At 43.3% G+C, this 19,605-nt stretch overlaps 1 protein-coding gene across 2 annotated transcripts in view; it reads right to left on the reverse strand.

The window, feature by feature from the left end:
- The window catches only part of FGFRL1 (fibroblast growth factor receptor like 1), a 229,817-nt gene that overhangs the window by 193,779 nt on the left and 16,433 nt on the right, over positions 1-19,605 (reverse strand). The window lies entirely within an intron of this gene.

The raw sequence follows: 19,605 nt of genomic DNA on the forward strand, positions 1-19,605 counted from the left end.
CAAAGAAGTGTGAGTAACAGGTAGGTGTCTGTATCTGAATCTAGCCCCCCAGGATTGTACCTATCTCCAAAGCCCCAATGAAGCATGTGAAATCCCAGAGCCCATCACAAAGCTATCGGCTGCAGATGAGATGCCCAAGCAGGCAGCTCAGTACAAAAGAAAGAATCTTGGCCCACAACTCAGGAGAACTAAGTTTATGTCCTGCCTCAGCCATTTAATTATCTCTTTAAAATGAGAAGGCAGTTGATCATCACAATAACCAAGCAGGATTTCCAAGGACTAATGATGAAAGACTACCTACCTGAGGTATCATTTTTTTTGGATGTGACTAATTCAAGAATTTATATTGCTTAACTATACAGGTTTCTAACAGGAGTTTTATTTTTCATGCTTTGTCAAGTGGGGAAGAGGGTAAAGGTAGAGAGAGAAAAGGCAGATCTTTGGAGAAGGAAATTTTCATTAAAAAATTAATAAATAAAATGAGAGCCGGACCAAGCAATCTCAAAAAGTCCTAGCATCCTTGATGTTCTCTCTTTTTTAAATTGAATTTTTTTCCAATTACATATAAAGATAGTTTTCAACAATGATTTTTTTGCTGAAAAAATTTTTCTGTCTCCTTCCTTCCCTTCCTAAGGCAGAGAATAATCTGATATAGATTATATATGTATAATTATATTTAATACATTTCCATATTTGTAATTTTGTAAAACAAGAATCAGAAAAAAGGGAGAAAAATGAGAAAGGAAAAATCACGACAAATTTTTAAAGTGAAAATACTCTGTATTCAGATTCCATAGTTTTTTAAATTTGGATTTGGGTGGCATTTTCCATCACAAGTCTTTCAGAATTGTCTTTGTTCACTGAGCTAAGTCTATCATATTGATCCTGAATCTATGTGTGTCCTAAGGACCAATCACCTACCTCCATGTGGGAGTCTGGTTCCTTCCTACCTCAGGGCAGACTGGTTGGGCAGCAAGGTCATAGCCTCAGGAACTCAGAGAACAAAATAAGAGTATCAAAAACCTAGTTCCAACCTGAAGGGGCTGAAGGGAGTTCAAAGCTCAGAACTTAGACATCCTGTCCCAAAGAAGGAATTTCTGAAGATGATGGCCTAAAAAACAGACAAGATACATTTGGGTAAAGGAGGAGTGAAGATGTTCTGGGCAGGGCAAAGGATGTCAAGTCTTCAAATGAACCCCCTCAGGGCTCACCTGGGAATGGAGCCAAAGGGAAAAAAATGTCCCCCTCTGTCTCCCAAGGGCCTGGTTTGGGACAAGTGTTTGCATGTGGACACATACACACACACACACACACACACACACACACACACACACACACGTGCGCGCGCTCTAATTGTGGCTTAAAGGGACCAGCACATACAAGGTTTTTCCAAGGTTGATTACACCAAGCTGAGGCTGACACTGACTTTCACAAGCTCCTTATCTGCAGGAGGAGACAGACAAAGACAGTCTGGCCCTCTCAAATAGGCCTCTGGCCCTCTCACCCTCACCAACTGACCCACCCCCACCCCAGCCCCCAAGCCTCACTGTTATTGTTTCTCACCCTTCCCAAGGACACACACATATACCCACATACATTCAGGTGCACACTTACACATACATGTGTAAACCAGGTGTAAGTACAACTAGATAAATGCCCTCAGATAAAGGCTTATGAAAAGGCATGTGCCTAGAATCATGGGCTCCCATCTAATACATACACATACACACACACTCACACATATACATTGTTGAGAATCTCAAGGGCAGGTTTCCACACCTCCAGGCTTGCTTGGACATGCCATCTCAGCTGGGGGTAGGTCCCCTTTTAAAATGACGCTCAACCTCTCCTTTAACCATTTGTGAGCAGCTCCAGGCCAGAGAGCCAGCATCCCGTGGGTGGGGATGGAGCCTCTCTGGCTTCACCAGCCTCCTTCAGTGACTTCTACCTCTATTTCCTGGTAGCAATGTTTTCTGGTTCAGGGCTTGGCAAACTCAATATGACATGGGGGGAAAAAAAAGCCCTAGTCTGTATGTCAAGAGACTTGGGCACCACTGGGTATCACTGACTCATCAAATGGCCCTGAACAATAAGTCAAAAGATTTGGGTACCACTGAGTAACACTGACTCAATATGTGGCCTTGAACAATGCGTTTTCCCTCTGCATTTTGCATAGGGATACATCCCTCTCTCCAGCTACATATCCCCACTAGCTTCCCTAAGTAAGCTTGTTTACACTATGGAAATCTCCTCCAAAAGAGGGGATAATAATGGAAGTCCTACTATGCTCTGTTGTAGTCAGACCATATCTCAGTGCCAAGTAGGCTAGCTCTAAAGTCTACCTTCTTTGATGAAAAAAAGACTTAGGATGGAGAGAGAGGACTAAAAAGCATGTTGGGTAAGAATCAGTTGGGAAAAGTGGGGCCAAGAGAAGAGAAAATCTCACAATGAGGGAAACCAATAGCTGCCTTCAAGTATTAAAAGAGCTTTCCAGAGAAGGAGGAAATTCATTCTGCTTAGGTCCAGAGGGAAGAATTAAGAAGGAGGGAGGAAGTTCCAGGGAACCACATTTCACTGAGGGAGGGAACAATTAAACCTATCCAGAAGTGGAAGGGACCTAAGGAGATGGTGAATTTCCCAAGTTGGAATTTTTCATGTTGCAGCTGGATTAGGGTTTACAGGATATTCCTGCACAGGTGGACGGGATGACCTCTGGGGTCCTCTTCAACTCAACTCAATCAGACCATCAACAATCATTTATTAAGCACTGATTCTAAGCCAGGCACTCTGCTAACTGCTGATATACAAAGGCAAAAACAACACAGTCCCTGTTCTTATTAAGGAAAACAACACATAGACATGAGGAAATACAAAATATGCACAAAGTAAATATAAGGCAATTTGGGGTGGGGGAGGAAAAAGCACCAGTAGGTAGTTGAGGGAAAGGGAGAGAAAGATTTTCTGTTAACCTTGGAGCTGAGCTTTGTAGGTCCAGTACTCCATCCATTGCATAATCTAACTGCTTCCCCTGGTTGGAGCAGCTTGTAAAGGGACTTTAAATACCAAAAGGAGAAATTTGAGGGAGGTTAAGATGAACCAACTCAACATCTTTATCATCTCTTTTACTATGGTCATAGCACCATGTTAGGCCCAGAGAATACAAAGAGGAAAAATCCAATCCCTAATGGCAAGGAGCCTCTATTCTGAGATACTATATTCTAGAATTGTCAGACTCAATATAACATGGCCAACAAAACTCCCAAGAACAGCCTAAACCAGATTTAAATGTAACTAGGAGAATGTCTTACAAGATCCACAGGGATTTGTTTCTATGTGAATCTGACACTACTATTGTGTAATATACAGTCAAATAATAGAGTAGGGAAAAACTTGGGCACCAAAGATCAAGGAAGTCTTCGTGGAGGAGGTGGCATCAGAGTTAAGCCTTGAAGAAAATCAAGGTCTCTGAAAAGTAGAAATGAGATAAAGAAGCAATGTGGGTATGTTGGACAACTTGGCAGAATGAGTTGAGTCAGGAAATGAAATGTCAACTTCAGGGAATAGCTAGTAGCCTAGTTTGACTGAAATAATGGAAAAAGGAAAAAAGACTGAAATAAATAAAGGAAAATAAGGCTGGAAAGGTAGCTAGATAGGAACAAATTTGTGGAAGGTTTTAAATGCCAGGATAAAGAATCAGTATTTTATCTTAGAGGCAATGGGGAGGCACCAGAAGTGTTTGAGCAGTAAAGTAATATGATCAAATCTATGCATTAAGAAGTTCAGAGAAAAAGAGGTAAGAAGGAAGGATAGCAATTAGGAAGTAAGAGAGGATAAGTAAAATTCTAAATTAGAATGGACAGGCAAGTGTTAAGAGTGGGAGGAATAATAGATTTCTAATATGGTAGAGGTAATTTCCATAAGGTTTAGAAACTGATTAGATAGTGGAGGGGAGGTTAAGAATTAAGGAGACTTCAGGGAGGCTAGGTGGCCCAGTGGGTAGAGCAGAGGCCCTGGAGTCAGGTGTACCTGAGTTCAAATCTGGCTTCAGACACTTAATAATTACCTAGCTGTGTGGCCTTGGGCAAGTCACTTAACCCCATTGAGTTGCCCCCCCCCAAAAAAGCAAGACAGAGCTGTGTCATGGAAGGCAAAGTAGGCCAAGCAGCCAGGACGACAATCATATCAAAAGCTACCTAAGATTTAATGGTGAAAAGCTCATCAGTAATCCTGGAGACAGAAATTTCAATCAAGTGGTGGGTTTGGAAACCAGAATGAAAAGGACTGGGAAGCAATTAAGTGTATTCCCAGAGAGTGTACTTGATTCTTTCTAGGAATCTTTAAGTAAAAGAGAAAAAAAGAAATAGGAGACCACAGTTTGAGGATATGAAAGGGTCAAGGGAAAAGATTTTGAGGAAAGAGTAGACATCAAATATGCTTTTAGATAGTGGGGAAAAGAGTCATTAGACAAGGAAGAGACTGAAAAGGAAAAATGGGAAGAAATAGAAGAGGATGAGAGGAACAGAGGAGCTGACAGTCCTCAAAGGCAAAAGAAAGGAGGTAGATTGGTAAAGACAAAGGGGAGGTTAGGGAAGGTTAAGGAGAAGAGTGAGCTTGTGGAGGATGGCTCCTATTTTCTTCTGAAAGAATTAGGGAGCTAAGAAGACTTGGGCAGAGATCATTTGGAATAGTCCCTAGGAGAGTAGAATAGTAAATCCATCAAAGATGAATAAAAATATTGTGCCTTCCTCCCCAAAGCAGGAAGAGAGCAGTTGAAATTAGATAAATGAATGTACTCAGTTGGCAAGATGGCAGGATTTCTTCCAGTCACTGAGGTTGGAAAAACTATTCCACAATTGCAGGTTGGCAAAGTTGAAGTAGGCAAAGGGCAATATATGTCACTGAACTCATCATCTTCAGGATCCAGGCAAGAGAATCAAGTGGGGATCGGGGTAACAGACCAGGGGAAAAGGGAGGGATGGAGGACTTGAGCTGGAAGGAAGAGCAAGACTCAATTTATCAGAAAAGAGGCCAGGAGAGAAAAAGACAGAAGATTATGCTAAGAGGCATATGCTAAGAGCTCAATATACTAGACGGTTATTTGTGAAAGTGAGATTTAAGATATGCACATCACTATGAGTAGCTGAGGCATAATAAAACTCAAGATTGTAGTTTTTTTGTATGTATGATGTTGTTCATCCTTCAGTTTTTATCTTTTTTTTTTGGTTTTTGCAAGGCAATGGGGTTAAGTGGGTTACCCAAGGCCACACAGCTAGGTGATTATTAAGTGTCTGAGGCTGGATTTGAACTCAGGTCCTCCTGACTCCAGGGCCGGTGCTCTATCCACTGCACAACCCAGCCGCCCCACCCCCATCCTTCATTTTTTGAAGAGGATCAATAATACCATGGAATGAGGTTTTGACTTCCCAGTGAATTAGATTTAAATAAGGCAGAGTTGCACAAAGTTGTAAACCTCTCTCTCTCTCTCTTCCTAAGTTAATAAGTCCAGTAGCAAGACAAAACTCTGGATACTGGGAAGGGGCCAAGATGCAGCAGATGACCTTGGCATCATCAACATCTCTCCAAGCTCTAGGTGCTACGCAGTGCTTGCTTCAGTCACCATCATGGCCACTGGAAGAAACTGTTCTCAACCACCCATTCAGCTGAGGGAAGTCTTCACATCCTTAGGGTAGCCATCCCCTAACTCACCCACAGATTTGATGCCTGTAAATTACCCTCCACCTGGTTTAGCCTGTCTGCTGAGGTGGTTTAACTAGGTATGCTAAAGCTTCTTGGAGCCACAAATGAAAATTGGATGAATCAGGGAGACACCAATATCAAAGTCCCCAATGAGCAGGAGTTGGATTAGAGAGATGAATTGTGAGCTAGGTTCTGAATCCTTGCCAAAGGAAGGAGAGTAGCAAAGAGGAAAGAGAACTCATCATTTAAGGCAGGGGGAGTGGGGAGGAGGGAGAAGATGGAGAGAGGAACAGACCTGGGCTCTTCACTCAGTGAAGATCTCCTAGTTGAGAGAAAGTCAACTGGCACCCCAAAGGATCCTCTAACTCAGCCAGTCTCAGGAAAATCAGTCTCAAAGATCGCAGAGAGAGAGAGAGAGGACAACAGAGTCTATTGCTTAAACAATTAATATTATCTATAAACACTGGAAAAAGGCAGCAATGTGAGTCAGAGTAATCAGAGAAGGCTTCTTGAAGGAGGCAGGGATTCATCTTGGCCCTCAGAGATGGACAGGATTGAGAAAAGCAGAAAAGATTATTGGGGGGAGGGGGAGAAGAGAGGGAGAAGGGAGAAATAGTTTCCTATTTTCACATTTATATTCCCACTTGAGTTTCATAATATGCCCAATGAGAGAGGAAAAGTAGGAAATAAAGATCTAAAAAGATGGGTTCAAATAGCCTAGATGTGGGATTCCCCATTCCCATTCTGACCCTCTCTGGGTTCCACCATGATGACTCTCCAGAGTGAGATCCAGAAGGGAAAACAAGAGAGAGAATGTGAATACAAAGAATAGAGAGAGAACATGCTCTGGGCTTCTTTTTTCTCAGGGTGCAAAACCATGGGGAAACAGTTGACTATAAAAATCTTTGGTGCATGGCTGTGCGTGCCCAATGCAGACTCACTCAGGAAGGGCTTCAGGGCTCCCAATTGACCCCTGAGCTGCTCCAGTGCCAAAGCCAAGTTCAGAGGCCTCTTGGGGGAGGGGGTGGAAAGGGGCAAGAAAAGGGTAAATGTCCACTCTTCTGACCTACACAGGTGTATCTCTGCTCCCAAAGAAGCATTTGAGATAGACAGTTGTCCATCCAACCTGTAGGTTGCTAAACCACATTTAAAACTGAGGAAACACATTCAATTCTCTATCTCCATAGCAAAGTTAATTGGTTATGGGAAAAAAGAGGGAAGAGAAGAAAAGCAGTGTTGGGAGAGAAACTGAGAGAGAAATGAAAAAAGAAGACAAAAAACAGGTGGCAGGAGGAGAGAGAGAGAGAGAGAGAGAGAGAGAGAGAGAGAGAGAGAGAGAGAGAGAACAGAGAGGAAGAGGAAAGGGAAAGAAGGGAGGAGGAAGGAAGATCCAAAGGGGGAATGGAAGATAAAAAATGGAAAGATGAAAAGAGTTAAGAAAGATGGAGAAAGGACAGGAACCAAAGAAAAGGAAAACTGAAGGAGGACAATAAAGTTGGAAAGACAAAAACAGGGAGAAAGAGAGACAGGTAAGAGGGAAAGAATGGAACAGAAGCAGCTAAAACAAAATGGCAGTAGAAACTTGGAGAGAGGGGGAAAAAGGGATCAATTCAACCTGATTAATATTTATTAGCTTGTTATCAAGTGAAGAGGTAAGGAAAAGCAGGAAGAGAAGGAAACAGGAAGACAAAGTATTTTGCAAACCTCAAGTTATATATAAATATGGATCATTTTTATTATCATGAGAATACGAATGAGGTGATGAGGGGAGAGAGTTGTATTAAGTTGGCACTTAATAGTGAATTAGAGAAATAAAGAATGAAGAAAGGGAGAGAGAACTTGGAAATAATTTTTTTTAAATCTATGCTTTAAAGAGAGAAAAATAAGAGCAGAGAATAAGAAAGAAGAGAGGATTCACAAGACAAGAGGAGAGAAGAAAGGAGAGATGGAGAGAGTAGAGATGAGAGAAGGGGGGAAAGCAGAAAGAAGTGGAAGAGAGAAAAAAATTCAGAGAAGAGAAATGGAAGGAGGAAAAAAGGAAACAGAATCAAGAGAAATAGGAAGAGGAAAGCTACTTAGCAGAGGAGAGAAAGGAGCCAAGTTGGAACAATGCTGTCAAGAGGCAGGTAAGAGGTGAAGGAGGATGAGGAAAAGGAGGGGCAGGAGTTGGAAGCCTTCCAGCTGGGGCAATGAAGGTTTAACATCCTTCTCATTGAAGACCTCACAGCAAACAAGATGGGAAACATGGGGGGGGGGGGGTTGGGGAAGGGGGAGGGGGGTTCAGACAACAGCTGGCAGGAATAAAGGGCCAAGTCATTCATTCCCCACTAAGCAAAGGCAGTGTCTGACGGCTTCTGCACAAAGCACATTTTTTAAAGATTAAATGACAGAAAACGTGTTCCTTGCCCCAGCGAAGAATTTCATGGCATTACTACTAAGGCTGGCCAGCCATCCAGAGTCTCAACAAGGTCCTGAGACACCCCAGGAGAAGCTGGTCAGGCTGACTCTAGCTCATGTGGGAGAAGATGGTCATTGAAATCTGTCTGGGATTCAGATGAGAGTTCCCTCAACCTTCCAGGAGACCCAAAGACACTTGGTTCTTTGGAGACGGGCTGAGCCTGGGCCTGTTCCCTTCCTCTCATAAAACAGGTGTGCCTTCTCTCCTATAAACATGTGAAAACCTTCCCTTACAAAAGGATAAAATCAGGGCGTGGGGGGAATTACTCACATTACAAGGGCATTCTTTGCTTTAGTATCTTCATTACTGTTATTATTATTAACTCACACTTTTACAGCACTTGAAGGGTTTACAAAGTACTTGCGAGGGAGAAGGGGGGAAGGGTAGAGGTAATGTTCCATGTTTTGCAGATGGGGAAACCATGGTTTAGAGTAGGAAAAGGAAGTTGCCCTGGGCTAAATATCTAACCAAGATGCAAACTCAATTCTCCTCATGCTCAAAGTGCATCCCTAGTGTTCACAGAAATGATTGGCAAAGACCTTAGAGGAAAGAGGAACCTCAAACTTGAGAGGATAAACATCTTGGCCAAGGAAGCATCTATCCCAAATAGTCAGTGGACAAACACTATTCCAGTCACCCCAAAATGTCCAAGAACATGCATACTCTGCCATGCAAAACCAAAGTCCACCGTGTTGATGTTGCTAAAACCTCTCTTGTGAGTCTCTGAAGTTTCTTGAATTCAGGGGGTGATAGTAAATGTCTAAAAATCAGTCCTCAAAAAAAAATGCATACCCAAGACACTTAAGTTTAATGTACATTACTGACATTTTCTCTATCACTTTCTCAAGTCTAGACAATGAGCTTAACAATAAAACAGGCCCTGGTTTGTAGCAATAAGAGGTTAAGTGACTTGAATATCACATAACCCATAAACATCGGAGGCAGGATTTGAGCCCATATCTTCCTGGTTTTGAAGCTATATCTCTCTGCTCCAAAATGTCTCCTGTAGTGTATGCTAATAAAGCATCTTATCATTATCTATGATTAAGTCTTATTTGTTAGACTGCAAGCTCCATGAGAGCAGGAATGGATAGGATTATATTTAGAGCTAAAGGTCATCTAGACCCCATTTTACAGATGAGGAAAACAGCAGTAAATAGTAGGGAAATAATATGACCTCAGCCTTGACTCTAAAGTCACTATATTATAGAGACTCTTACCTAACCTTCATCAGTGGCCTCCCTTACCTCTTATCTCCCCCAGCAGCAAGCACAGCACATGTTTACTGATGAGTTTTTATAGAGACGATTCCTACCCCCTGTGTGTACTGGGCTTGATCTGAGGTCTATCCTGGCAATCTGTGGGTCTATTTAAGACAGAGTAGGGCATTCTAGAACCTAGGAGGAGAGTTGGGGACTGGGGGGGAGGGGGTGACCAGAGGAGGGAAGGAGCTGGGAGTAGGAATGAGCACTGCCTGGGAGTCCCTCCTGGCCCCACCTCCACTCTCAGGCCCTAGAAAACACCACTCCCTGCTGCAAACGACTAATCTTTCCTCATCTCACTAAAACAACACAGACTGTCTGTCTCCAGGGATGCCTGTCACCGGATACAGGGGCGGAATCCATCATTCCTAAAGCTCGGAAACGTAGCTCACACATGTCAGACGCCCGGCTTTTGTTTTCTCTCTCTCAATTTCTTTTTCTTCCTCCTACAAAATGCAGAGCTATGAAGCCCAAGGGCCAGATCCTTTCTCCTTAGCTACTGAATTTCTCCTGATGAACAGTCAAGTGACCTGATGATCAGCGGTCTCGAAGAAGTTTGGCCCTGGACAGGAGACCTTGCCTAGACTTCCTGAGTAAGATGGCCCAACATTTCTCTCCTGGGAGCTGAGTTCAGCCAAGGTCTAAAAAAAATTCTCCTGTCTAACCAATGCTAGTCCACTCACCAGGCAGCCCTCCCCACTTGGGCCACTTCTGGGAACAATATTTCTAAGAAAGTTGAACAAGCATAATTAGGGGATGAGAGATAAAGGATATTTGAGCAGGAGAGTCAGGAGGACTGGGTTCTAACCCCAGTTCTGACATTAGTGCTGATACAGGGTCAGGCCCTTTGAAGTCCTGTTTTATCATATGTAAAATGAGAATAACAACCTCAGATCTACCTACCTATCTTCAGCATCAGGGCAGGTCCTATTTATCCCATTCCCACCAATCTCATGGCTGGGATCTTTTTTGTTCATGCTCACACCCACAGCCCTCTTCCAGAATTCTCTCCTTCTAGCTTCCTCTTCTTACCTGTGCAAGTCCTGCCAATTATTCAATCAACAAACATTTACTCAGATGCTCACCCTGTGTCAGAACTGTGCCAGAAGCTGTGTGCAAAGCCAAAAGTCAACCAGGATTTGCCTCCAGGAGTTTCCATTCTATTGTATATATTAACCTCCAAGTATCTATGAACTATGCAAAGTTAAAGCAAGACCTTCAGTTTCAGGGACCAGCTCAAGACTCAGCCTCTTCCAGGTCGCCCTCTCTGCCTTCTCCACCTTCTTCCAGTCCCCAGTTTCTGCATGTTTCTATGACTTCCTCTACCACATGCTAGTTTTTTTCTCTCCAATCAGACTGTGGACTTCCGGAGGCAAGGCCTTTGGCTCCTAAAGCAATACAACCAAGCACAAGGACTTAGGAAAGCAAAATCATCAAACAATTACTGGCTCAGTACAAGCTGGGGGAGATGAGGATAGGAATTCAGAAAGGACACACCACTAGAAAATGATAACCTTGGGGAATGGGAAACCTCCCCCCTAAACCAAAACTGAGCAAGTTCAGAATCTTGAAAGAATGTAGTTGGTCCCTCAGAACTTGTTTTTGTTTTTTTTAATATTTTGATAAAGTATTTCAATATATTTAATATTTATATAATTATATAATGTTTATTTTATATAATAATTTATAATATATGCTATATGTCATTATAATATATAATTGGTTTCCCTTTCCTGGTAACTCTATATATTTCATTGTCTTTAAAACTTTTTTTAGATAAAGGTTCAAAAACTCCTAACCTGAGGAGGGCAGGGGGGCCCATGATGCAAATAAAGGTAAGGAACCACTAATCTGGCCCAACTCTCTGATGTCATCAGAGAGGATGCAGAAAATCAGAAGTAACTTGCTCAGGAACACACACAGCCCCTAAGGGGTAGAGGCAAGATCTCTAAATCTTGTCTTCTCTTCCACTATGACGCATGGCAAATGATGCCAGGCCATCCCAGGCAATGCCCCTCAGTGGGAAGGGCTGACCGAAAGCTCAAGCTCCAGGTAAGAGAAGGATTTTTATTTATTTACTTATTGCAGAGGTAGATTAAATCAAAGAGGTGTCTGCTGTTGCCTGGGGCCTTTCTCCTAAATCTCTCTGCTTGGCTGCTTTGGGTTTTTCCCAGTAATCCTTAAGCCTCCACTCTAATTGCATCCAATCTTTACAGCAATTCTCAGGTTTTGTCTTGTGACACCCCCCCCCCCAGCTGTCACTCAGCCTTGAGGAAGAAGAGGTTTTTTTTTTGTAGGGACAGAGGTGAAGGTGGAACATGGAATTGTCACTGGGCAGGGAAAGGTTAAAAACCTTGTTCTTGCAAAGGGAAGGGCCTTCCCTGGACCAGGGACACCTGGGAAGTTCATTAGTCTGTTGCTTCCTTTTCAGCTAAAAAAAAAAAATGAATTTCAGGAAGAGATTCCCCACACCAACATTCTGGGCCTAGCTAAGGGGAATTTGTGGCCTGGCAGTCAAGAGACCCAGCTTCTAATCCCAGCTTTGTCACTGACTAACTGTTGTAGTGGCCTTCCCCTCTCTGGGACTCATTTTCCCCATCTGTAAAGTAAAGAAGCTCAGGTCCTGTCAATTCCTAAAATCCCATCCCCCCCAACCCCAACCCCCTCCACATGGGCCACAGAGACCACAGAGAGGAAGCTTTTCAGAGGGAAGGAGGAGAAGAGAATAAACATTTATATAGCTCAGACACTGTGCAAAGCGCTTTACAAATATATTATTTGATCCTTGCAAAAAGCCTAAGAAGTAGGTGCTATAATTATGCTCATCTTACAGTTGGAGAAACTAAGGCAAACAGGGTTATGTGACTTGCCCAGGGTCACAAAGCTGGCAAGTGTCTGAAGTTGGATTTGAACTCAGATCTTCCTGACTCCAGGACAAGCACTCTAGCTAATCAGCAATAGGAGGTAGATCACCAATAACCAAGAGAAGGTTTCCCAGAGGAGATAAGAGGGTATGCTGAGTAATAGAATGCATTAGAAATGAAGTGAGATCAGGGTGCTAGAATAAGCCCTGGGCTGGGTTTCAAATCCCCAGTTCATTATGTGAGGGGAACATTCATTGGTCCTCTCCCTGGGCCTCAGATGTCTCTCCCAATCTGTAAAATGCAGCAGCTGAACCCAAAGAAGCTAGATCTGGGGTCTCTCCCTTCCTATGGGCTATATTCTAATGTCCCCTTCCACCTCTGATGTTCTATGGTCCCTGACATACATCTATGTTTTCTGCACTAACATCCCTTGAAGCTCTGACATCTATGTTCTAAGACCCCTTTGGGTTCTAACAAGCTAAGCCCTATGATAAGGCATTATTCTAAATTGATGAAATGGATAAAAGAATGAACAAATGTGGGATGGATCTCTGCCTTCACTGGCATAGTATGCAGTATCCCAAGGCAGGCTGGTAACTTCTCAGAAAGCTGCCTAGGGCTTAAAGAGGAACCTGACTTGCTCAAGATCACACAGCCAGTACTAGACAGAGGCTCCACTGAGAACCCAGAGCTTTCTAGCTCCAAGGTCATCTGTCTTGTCTCCCAGGGCCCCACACTTCTGCGGGGTGAGATCACAGTCCCCCAGCCTCCTGGAGGGTCCTGCTGGGCCTCAGAGCAGGGGGGCCCTCCCCCCTCCAGGCCCTCAGGTAGCACGAGTTACACAGTGGTGATAAAACACCTCAGTCTGACACTAATGGAAGAGAATGAAATGCAAGGAGAAGGGGGGTAGGGAGAAGTGGCAGCCTAAGGTTCATTTTTCAACATCTTCTTTGTAACAGGGACTGATGGAGACAACAGCTGGGAAAGAGGTCTGGCTGCCGTCAGAGATACCAGGAGGCCCTCCTGGACAGGACATGCTGACTCTCCCATTTGAAAGGAAGAGGGATACAGGATGCAGGGATCTTCCCAGCATAAATCTCACCCCCAAGCCCAACCCAAGCCAGAAGTAGGGCAGAGATGGAAGAGACTTTTACCAAAGATTCTCTTCAGTCTTACCTTTTAAGAAAGAAAGAAAGTAAGAAATAAGCAGCAGGGTCTAGAACCCTCGTCTCTTGAGTCCCAGTTCCAGGTTGTAATACAAGTTTTCCTGGGGAAAACCTATTCATTATTCCTCATTCTAAGGGTAGAGCACACTATGCAGGACCAGAAGAAGGACTCAGCAACCTCAAAAGGGCAATCACAGAACAGAAGGAGAAGGATGGAGGAGATGGACAAGATCCTGGAATCTGAGAACTAAAAATACAGGAGCAGCCCTAAGCTCCTGGCTCAGGGAGCTCTACTTGGAGGAATACAAAGTATAGGAAAAGAATGAAAGGCAGGGAAACATAGAGGGCTAGCAACCAGGGGCATGCAAGAGGAGGGGGAGGAGCAGGCTAGAGCTCAGAGAAGAGGGTTGACCTAGAGGCTGAGAAGAGCAAAGCAAGATGAAGAGAAAAACCCCTAGAAAGCCTGGTCATTTGGGTCCAGCTCCAATAATCTGATCTTAATCAGGTAATCTGATTTTAAGCAAATCGCTGGGTTATACTGGGTTTTAGTTTCCTCATCTGTAAAATGGGGATAATGGTACTCCCTCTGCCTCAAAAGATGATTGGGAAGAAAGCACACCAAAAACCTGAAACTGTTCATTAAGTTCTTCCAAGCTTCCTGGAGAAGGTAGGAGAGGAACTGAGCCCTTCAGGAGGAGGCAGCTTTGGAGAGGGGAAGATGGTGGCATGAACCCAACTTTTACAGATGATCAAAGAGATCTGGCTGCTTATAAAAGAAAGCCCTGAATTTGGGAAGAGCAAAAGATAAGGCTGGAGGAGGATTTTAGATTTTCCCGTTCACTTTTACAGGAGAGAGCCAAGGCCAGAGATGCTGAGAACTTAACCAAACGAGGCCAAACAAGAGACAGAACCAGATCCTCCAGCTCCAAAGATGAGTATCGGGCTGCCAGAAGACATATAACCTCAAATGAGGGTCATGGGATCTGAGACTGAAAGCAAGGGGAAGGTGGTGTTTGCCTAGTCAATCATGTTTTCCTTGTCCCCAGGGCCACATTTCAGATCCTTCCATAGAGCCATGTACACAATTAAATTTCTCCTTGAGCCAAGAACCCAGGAATCCAGACTGAGGGAGAAGTGTCTCCTGACCTCCCACATAGCCCTCCTCCTTCTCCACTCCTGAGGGTTGGCTCCCCTACTTGCAACCAAGTAGTATATGAGTTCTTTTGTTCAGACCCATATTGGGTGCATTCACTCACCAACCTGGCTACAGTCCTGGGTCACTTCCATCTCCCCCCATTAATGCTGAATTTTTATAGAATTATCCAAATGGACTACCTCTTTGGGGAAGAGAAGGGAGGGAAGAAGCATGAATTAAGCACCTGCTATCTACAGAAAATCTCCACTTTGGACCAAGGTGGATAGTGCAGCATATGCTGATGCCTCCCTTTTTTATGCCTTATCTGAGATAATCAGTGACTAGGAAGATCCAGGTTCAAATCCTGGCTCTGATATATCATGGTTGTATGATCCTGGGCAAGTCACTTAACCTACCTCTCAGTGAGTAATTGCCTAAAACTTTAGTTGCAGAAAGGATGCAATTTGGATTTGTAGAGGGAATTTCTTCATTTGGAACTCATTATACTAAGGAAATCATAGGGCTAATCCCTAAACCAAACTATCAGAGCATCATAAACTAAAGTTGTCTGTTATTATAGCTCTCTAAGAATGTTTTTTTGTTGTTGGAGAAAAGCCTTTAAGGAAGCATTTAGTCCTACTCAATCCAGTCCTTTGCGTGGGATGGTCAGCTCCTTGAACTGGTCCATCTGCACATGTCTTGGCAGAACACTACAGATGATCTGGACTGAGGACTGAAGAAGAGGAGGAGAAGGAGGAGGAAGTATATGGTACTTTTAATGACTTTTAATGACCCCAAAGTCCTCCCTGCAACACAAACGATCTTTTTAAACCCAGTATTTTCCCAGCGATGACAGAGGGACAAACTCATAAGCTCTACTGTTGTCCACATCATGTCCAAGGATCTGGGAGAAGGCCCCCAGGACAATAAGTAAATGTCCTCACCTCATACATCCCAAGGAATATTTGTGGAAGGACATGGGCCAGTCTCACAGATGAGAAAGTCATCAATGTAGACTCTATAAATTCCCCAAGGCCAGGGACCTGGTCTGTCCTTGCCTACCTCCCTTTTGCCTTTACTGACAAAAGATATGTTGCATTGAATCAAAGAAAATGAAGAACTCAGAAATATGGGAAGATCTATATTTTCAGATGCAAAGTGAGGTAAGCAGGAAAAGGAAAATAATATACACGGGGGACTAAAACAATATAAATGGAAAGAATTTTTTTAAACACGTAAAATAGAATGTTATAATTATATTAACCAAGCTTAGCCTGGAAGAAATAAGGAAATACACTTCATTCCCCCCCCCCATCTCTTTATAGAGGAAAGGAACTATGGGTACAGAATATTGCAGATACCATCAGACATAGTAGATGTGCTGGATTATCTTGCTGTGGTTTTTTGTTTGTTTTGTTTGTTTGTTTTTTTAACATGGTTTTTTTACCATATTTTTCAGTAACATGGATGGCTTACTTTGTACAGGAAAAAGATATATTTGGATATGAAAATGACATAAAACAAAAGATAACAATTTTTAAATAACTTGATTCCACATATATAATTGATGTATGGCTTGTGCTCTCAAGGGGAATTCAATTTTGTTAAAAACTTGTAAAACAATTAAAAAAAAAAGATGACCAAGAAAGCTTCTATCTTCCTCTAACTCTTTAAGGAAGCATGTAAAACTATAGTTAAATTGGAATGAAATGAACTTATAACATCAGAAGATACTACATTAATCAAGAAAGGACCCAAATCCCTGGAGTCCATTCTATCAGTTCCCTAAATCCCTCTCCACAATTTCAGAATTTCCCAGGAGTCTGATCTCCAGATCCTCTCTAAAATCTTTCCCAACACTTTACATCATCATGCCCACAAAGACCAGTGGTCTTCCACCCTGACCTTGGCTCAGCTGAGCCCCCTCCCACCTACTGAGGGATGGTTACTCCAACTGCTCTATACTTTTTTTATGGGACAGAGATTAAAATTTTCCTACAAATAAGTCAACTGGGCCCCAGGGAGGTGCCATGACATGCCCAACAGGGTTGGAACAAAAATAAGACTCCTTCCACTTGACCTAACCCAGCAGAGATGGGGCAATAGGTCATGGTCCATCCCTGCATGGGCCATATTCTCCAACAGTCCTTATTGGTGTGGTTGGTTTGAGGACATTGTCCTGGAGGCCAGCAAACTTTGCTTTCCACTTTGACCAGGAACTTATAGGAGATTGACTCAGCCAGACAAGAATTCTTTATTAGGAATGAGACCCCCACTTGGGGTCAGGAAAGCAAGCTAAGGATCCCATCTCTGTGACTATGGGAACTGAAGTCACAAAGGTTTGGGGAGCCTTAGTTTCCTCACATTTAAACCAAAAGGGCTGGAACAGACAGCCTCCAGGCCTCCCCAGCAGTTCTAGACACCAAGATCCTATGCAGTGCTTCAGTTCTTGCCCTGGATAATTAGACTAACTGTACTACAAACTTGCAAGCTCAGGGCAAAGGAAAAAGCTCTGGGCTAAAAACTTCCGCCCAGAACAATGCCCTTGGCCGGGGCTGGCTCTGCTTCACTCTCCTTCTGCCACCCCTGAACCCCCGCCCCATGTAGTGCTTCTCTCCAATCCGTTTTTGAGAAATTCCCCAAGAAACAAAAACAGAACTGCACACATAAACCCCCTTCCCCCTCCCAGTCCCCACTGCTGGTCCCATCCCAGGTCACTGGCTTCCCTCTCCCAGTCCATGGTTCCTCCAGGCCCGACTCCATAACTGGGGCATTGTTCTCCCCCAGGGCCCGGACTGGAAACACCCTGAACACCCTGGCTAGGGGGAAAGGGGAAGGGGGGCAGCGTTCACAATGCGTCTTGTTTTAAAAACAGTAAATTATGTTAATTCATTTCCTCTGGCCAGGCATGGTGATAAACTGGGGGGGAAGCAGAAAGGATAAGTAAACATCCGTCAATCACTTGGGGGAACAGGGAGGGAGGGGGAAAGCTGGAGCCCCTGTGAACTGCAAACTCCCTCTCTTTTTCTCACACACACACACATTCCTTCCTCCCCTGCCAGGGTGTCCAGAGCCGGCAGACCAAGCCACCTCCCCTGAGTGAGGCCCAGGAGAGCAAGCAAGCAGTCCAGCCTCAGGGCTCTTCTGGCCATGCATGTGACCCCCACGACACTGGCCTGGGACTGGAGCCAATCAGAATTTGGTAATTTTCTGCAAGGGGAAAATCATTTTTGCTTAAGCTGCCCCACAACACTAGGATTCAAAATCCCCTCTGGCATCATTCAAAAATCTATTGCCCCCCCCAAATCTATGACTTGTCTTAAGTGGTGATTTCTCTAACCCCAAATTTATTCAAATTATCTTCAAGGCAGATAGAACCCAAATCCCTTGGAAGTCCATGATGAAAACTTCCTGGATTTATGGGATCTTCTGAGATAAAATAAAAATTAGATTCTAACTCCACTTGGCTAGTCTTTAGTCTTCAAAAAAGAATGTTTGCTTTCTTCTCTCAGGTAAAGAAAGAACTTTGAAGCTCCAACCCACTGCTTATCCTTGGGTAAATCACATTTCCCTCTCTAGGTCTCAGTTTCCCCAGCTATAAAATGAGAGGAGTAAACTCATTTACTTCTAAAGTCCCTGCCAACTCTCACACCATATGGGGATTCTTTAAGATAAGAAGATCACAATCATATCCCATAATCACTTTACAATTTTCAAAATATTTTACTTTTCTCTTATTATACCAAACCTTGAGATACATCTGAAAATCAAAGGGATCCATGGGGTCTGGCCCTCTGCCTATGGCATCCTTGGTAGGTAACTAAAGGATAGATATAAAAAATTACCCTACCACCCCCTGCCTTACCAAAGGTCTGAATACAATAAATTTATAAATTGGGATAACATTAAGCATAACAGTAAGTGATAATAATTAAGCATATTTATATCACCTGGGATCTGTCTAGGGCTTTCCTCAAAGCGACCTTGGGAAGCAATTAATTTTTTCATCTGTTATCTGTGACTTCAGGGCTGAAGTTCTCTCCTCCAAAGCAGAAAGACAACCCTTCTGCAATTTGGGGTTTTTGAGAGTTACCTAGGAGGTTAACGGTTAAATGCAACATTGTTTGTGTGTGTGTGTGTGTGTGTGTGTGTGTGTGTGTGTGTGTGGTATAGATTGAACCCTGAGTTTCTTAACTTCTGGGTGGCAAGTAATACAGGTATCACACTTCCCTGGAAAAGGCTCAGAAGTACCATCACTTGTTCAGTTTTCATATTAGGAACTCTTAGGATCTGGAAGGAAAAAAAAACTAAAAATCTCAAAAAAAAAAACTAAAAACCTCCCAATTCCCTTTTCTTACTATGAGAAATTTGAGAAATGACCTAAAAAATTCATTGATTAAACTTACCTATTATGTGTGAGGCCAGGTGTTGGGATTACAAAGACAAAAAAAAATCAGATAGCCCCTACCCTACAGGCTTTACTTTCAAAAAAGTGAGATAAAATACATGAATGAACCCCAATAAATACTTTGCCAAGTCATCAGAAGTGAAGTAAAGAACTAACAACTGGAGGGGACCATTGAGAAAGAGTCAAAGGGCAAGGTGAACCCTGGGTGGAACCTTGAAGAAAAAGGAGGATTCTGATAGGTTCAAGTAAAGAGGGAGGACCCAGATGAAGCAAGTCATTCAGTCAGGGAATAGTTTGTAGGTTGTTTGTCTGGAACACAGAGTGCAAGAAGAAAGATGGTAAGGGTACTAAGGGAAGTTGGAGCCAATCTATGGAAGACTTTCAGTGCTAGAGAACTTTGATTTTATCCAAGAGGTAATAGGGAGCCATTGGAGGTTACTGAGTTAAGGGAATTAACAAAGATCCAGTCCCAGAAAGATTATTTTGGCAGATGTATGGAGGATAAAGAGCAGAGGGAGCCAAAAGAAACCTAACTTCAGCCCTAATCCTGAAAGAGGCAAAGCAGGACTTGGAGACCAGATCAATCTCTGTTGGAAACTCAGGCTACCCAACCAC

The sequence above is a fragment of the Macrotis lagotis genome, chromosome 3 (genome assembly GCF_037893015.1).
Source record: "Macrotis lagotis isolate mMagLag1 chromosome 3, bilby.v1.9.chrom.fasta, whole genome shotgun sequence".
Classification (NCBI taxonomy): domain Eukaryota; kingdom Metazoa; phylum Chordata; class Mammalia; order Peramelemorphia; family Peramelidae; genus Macrotis; species Macrotis lagotis.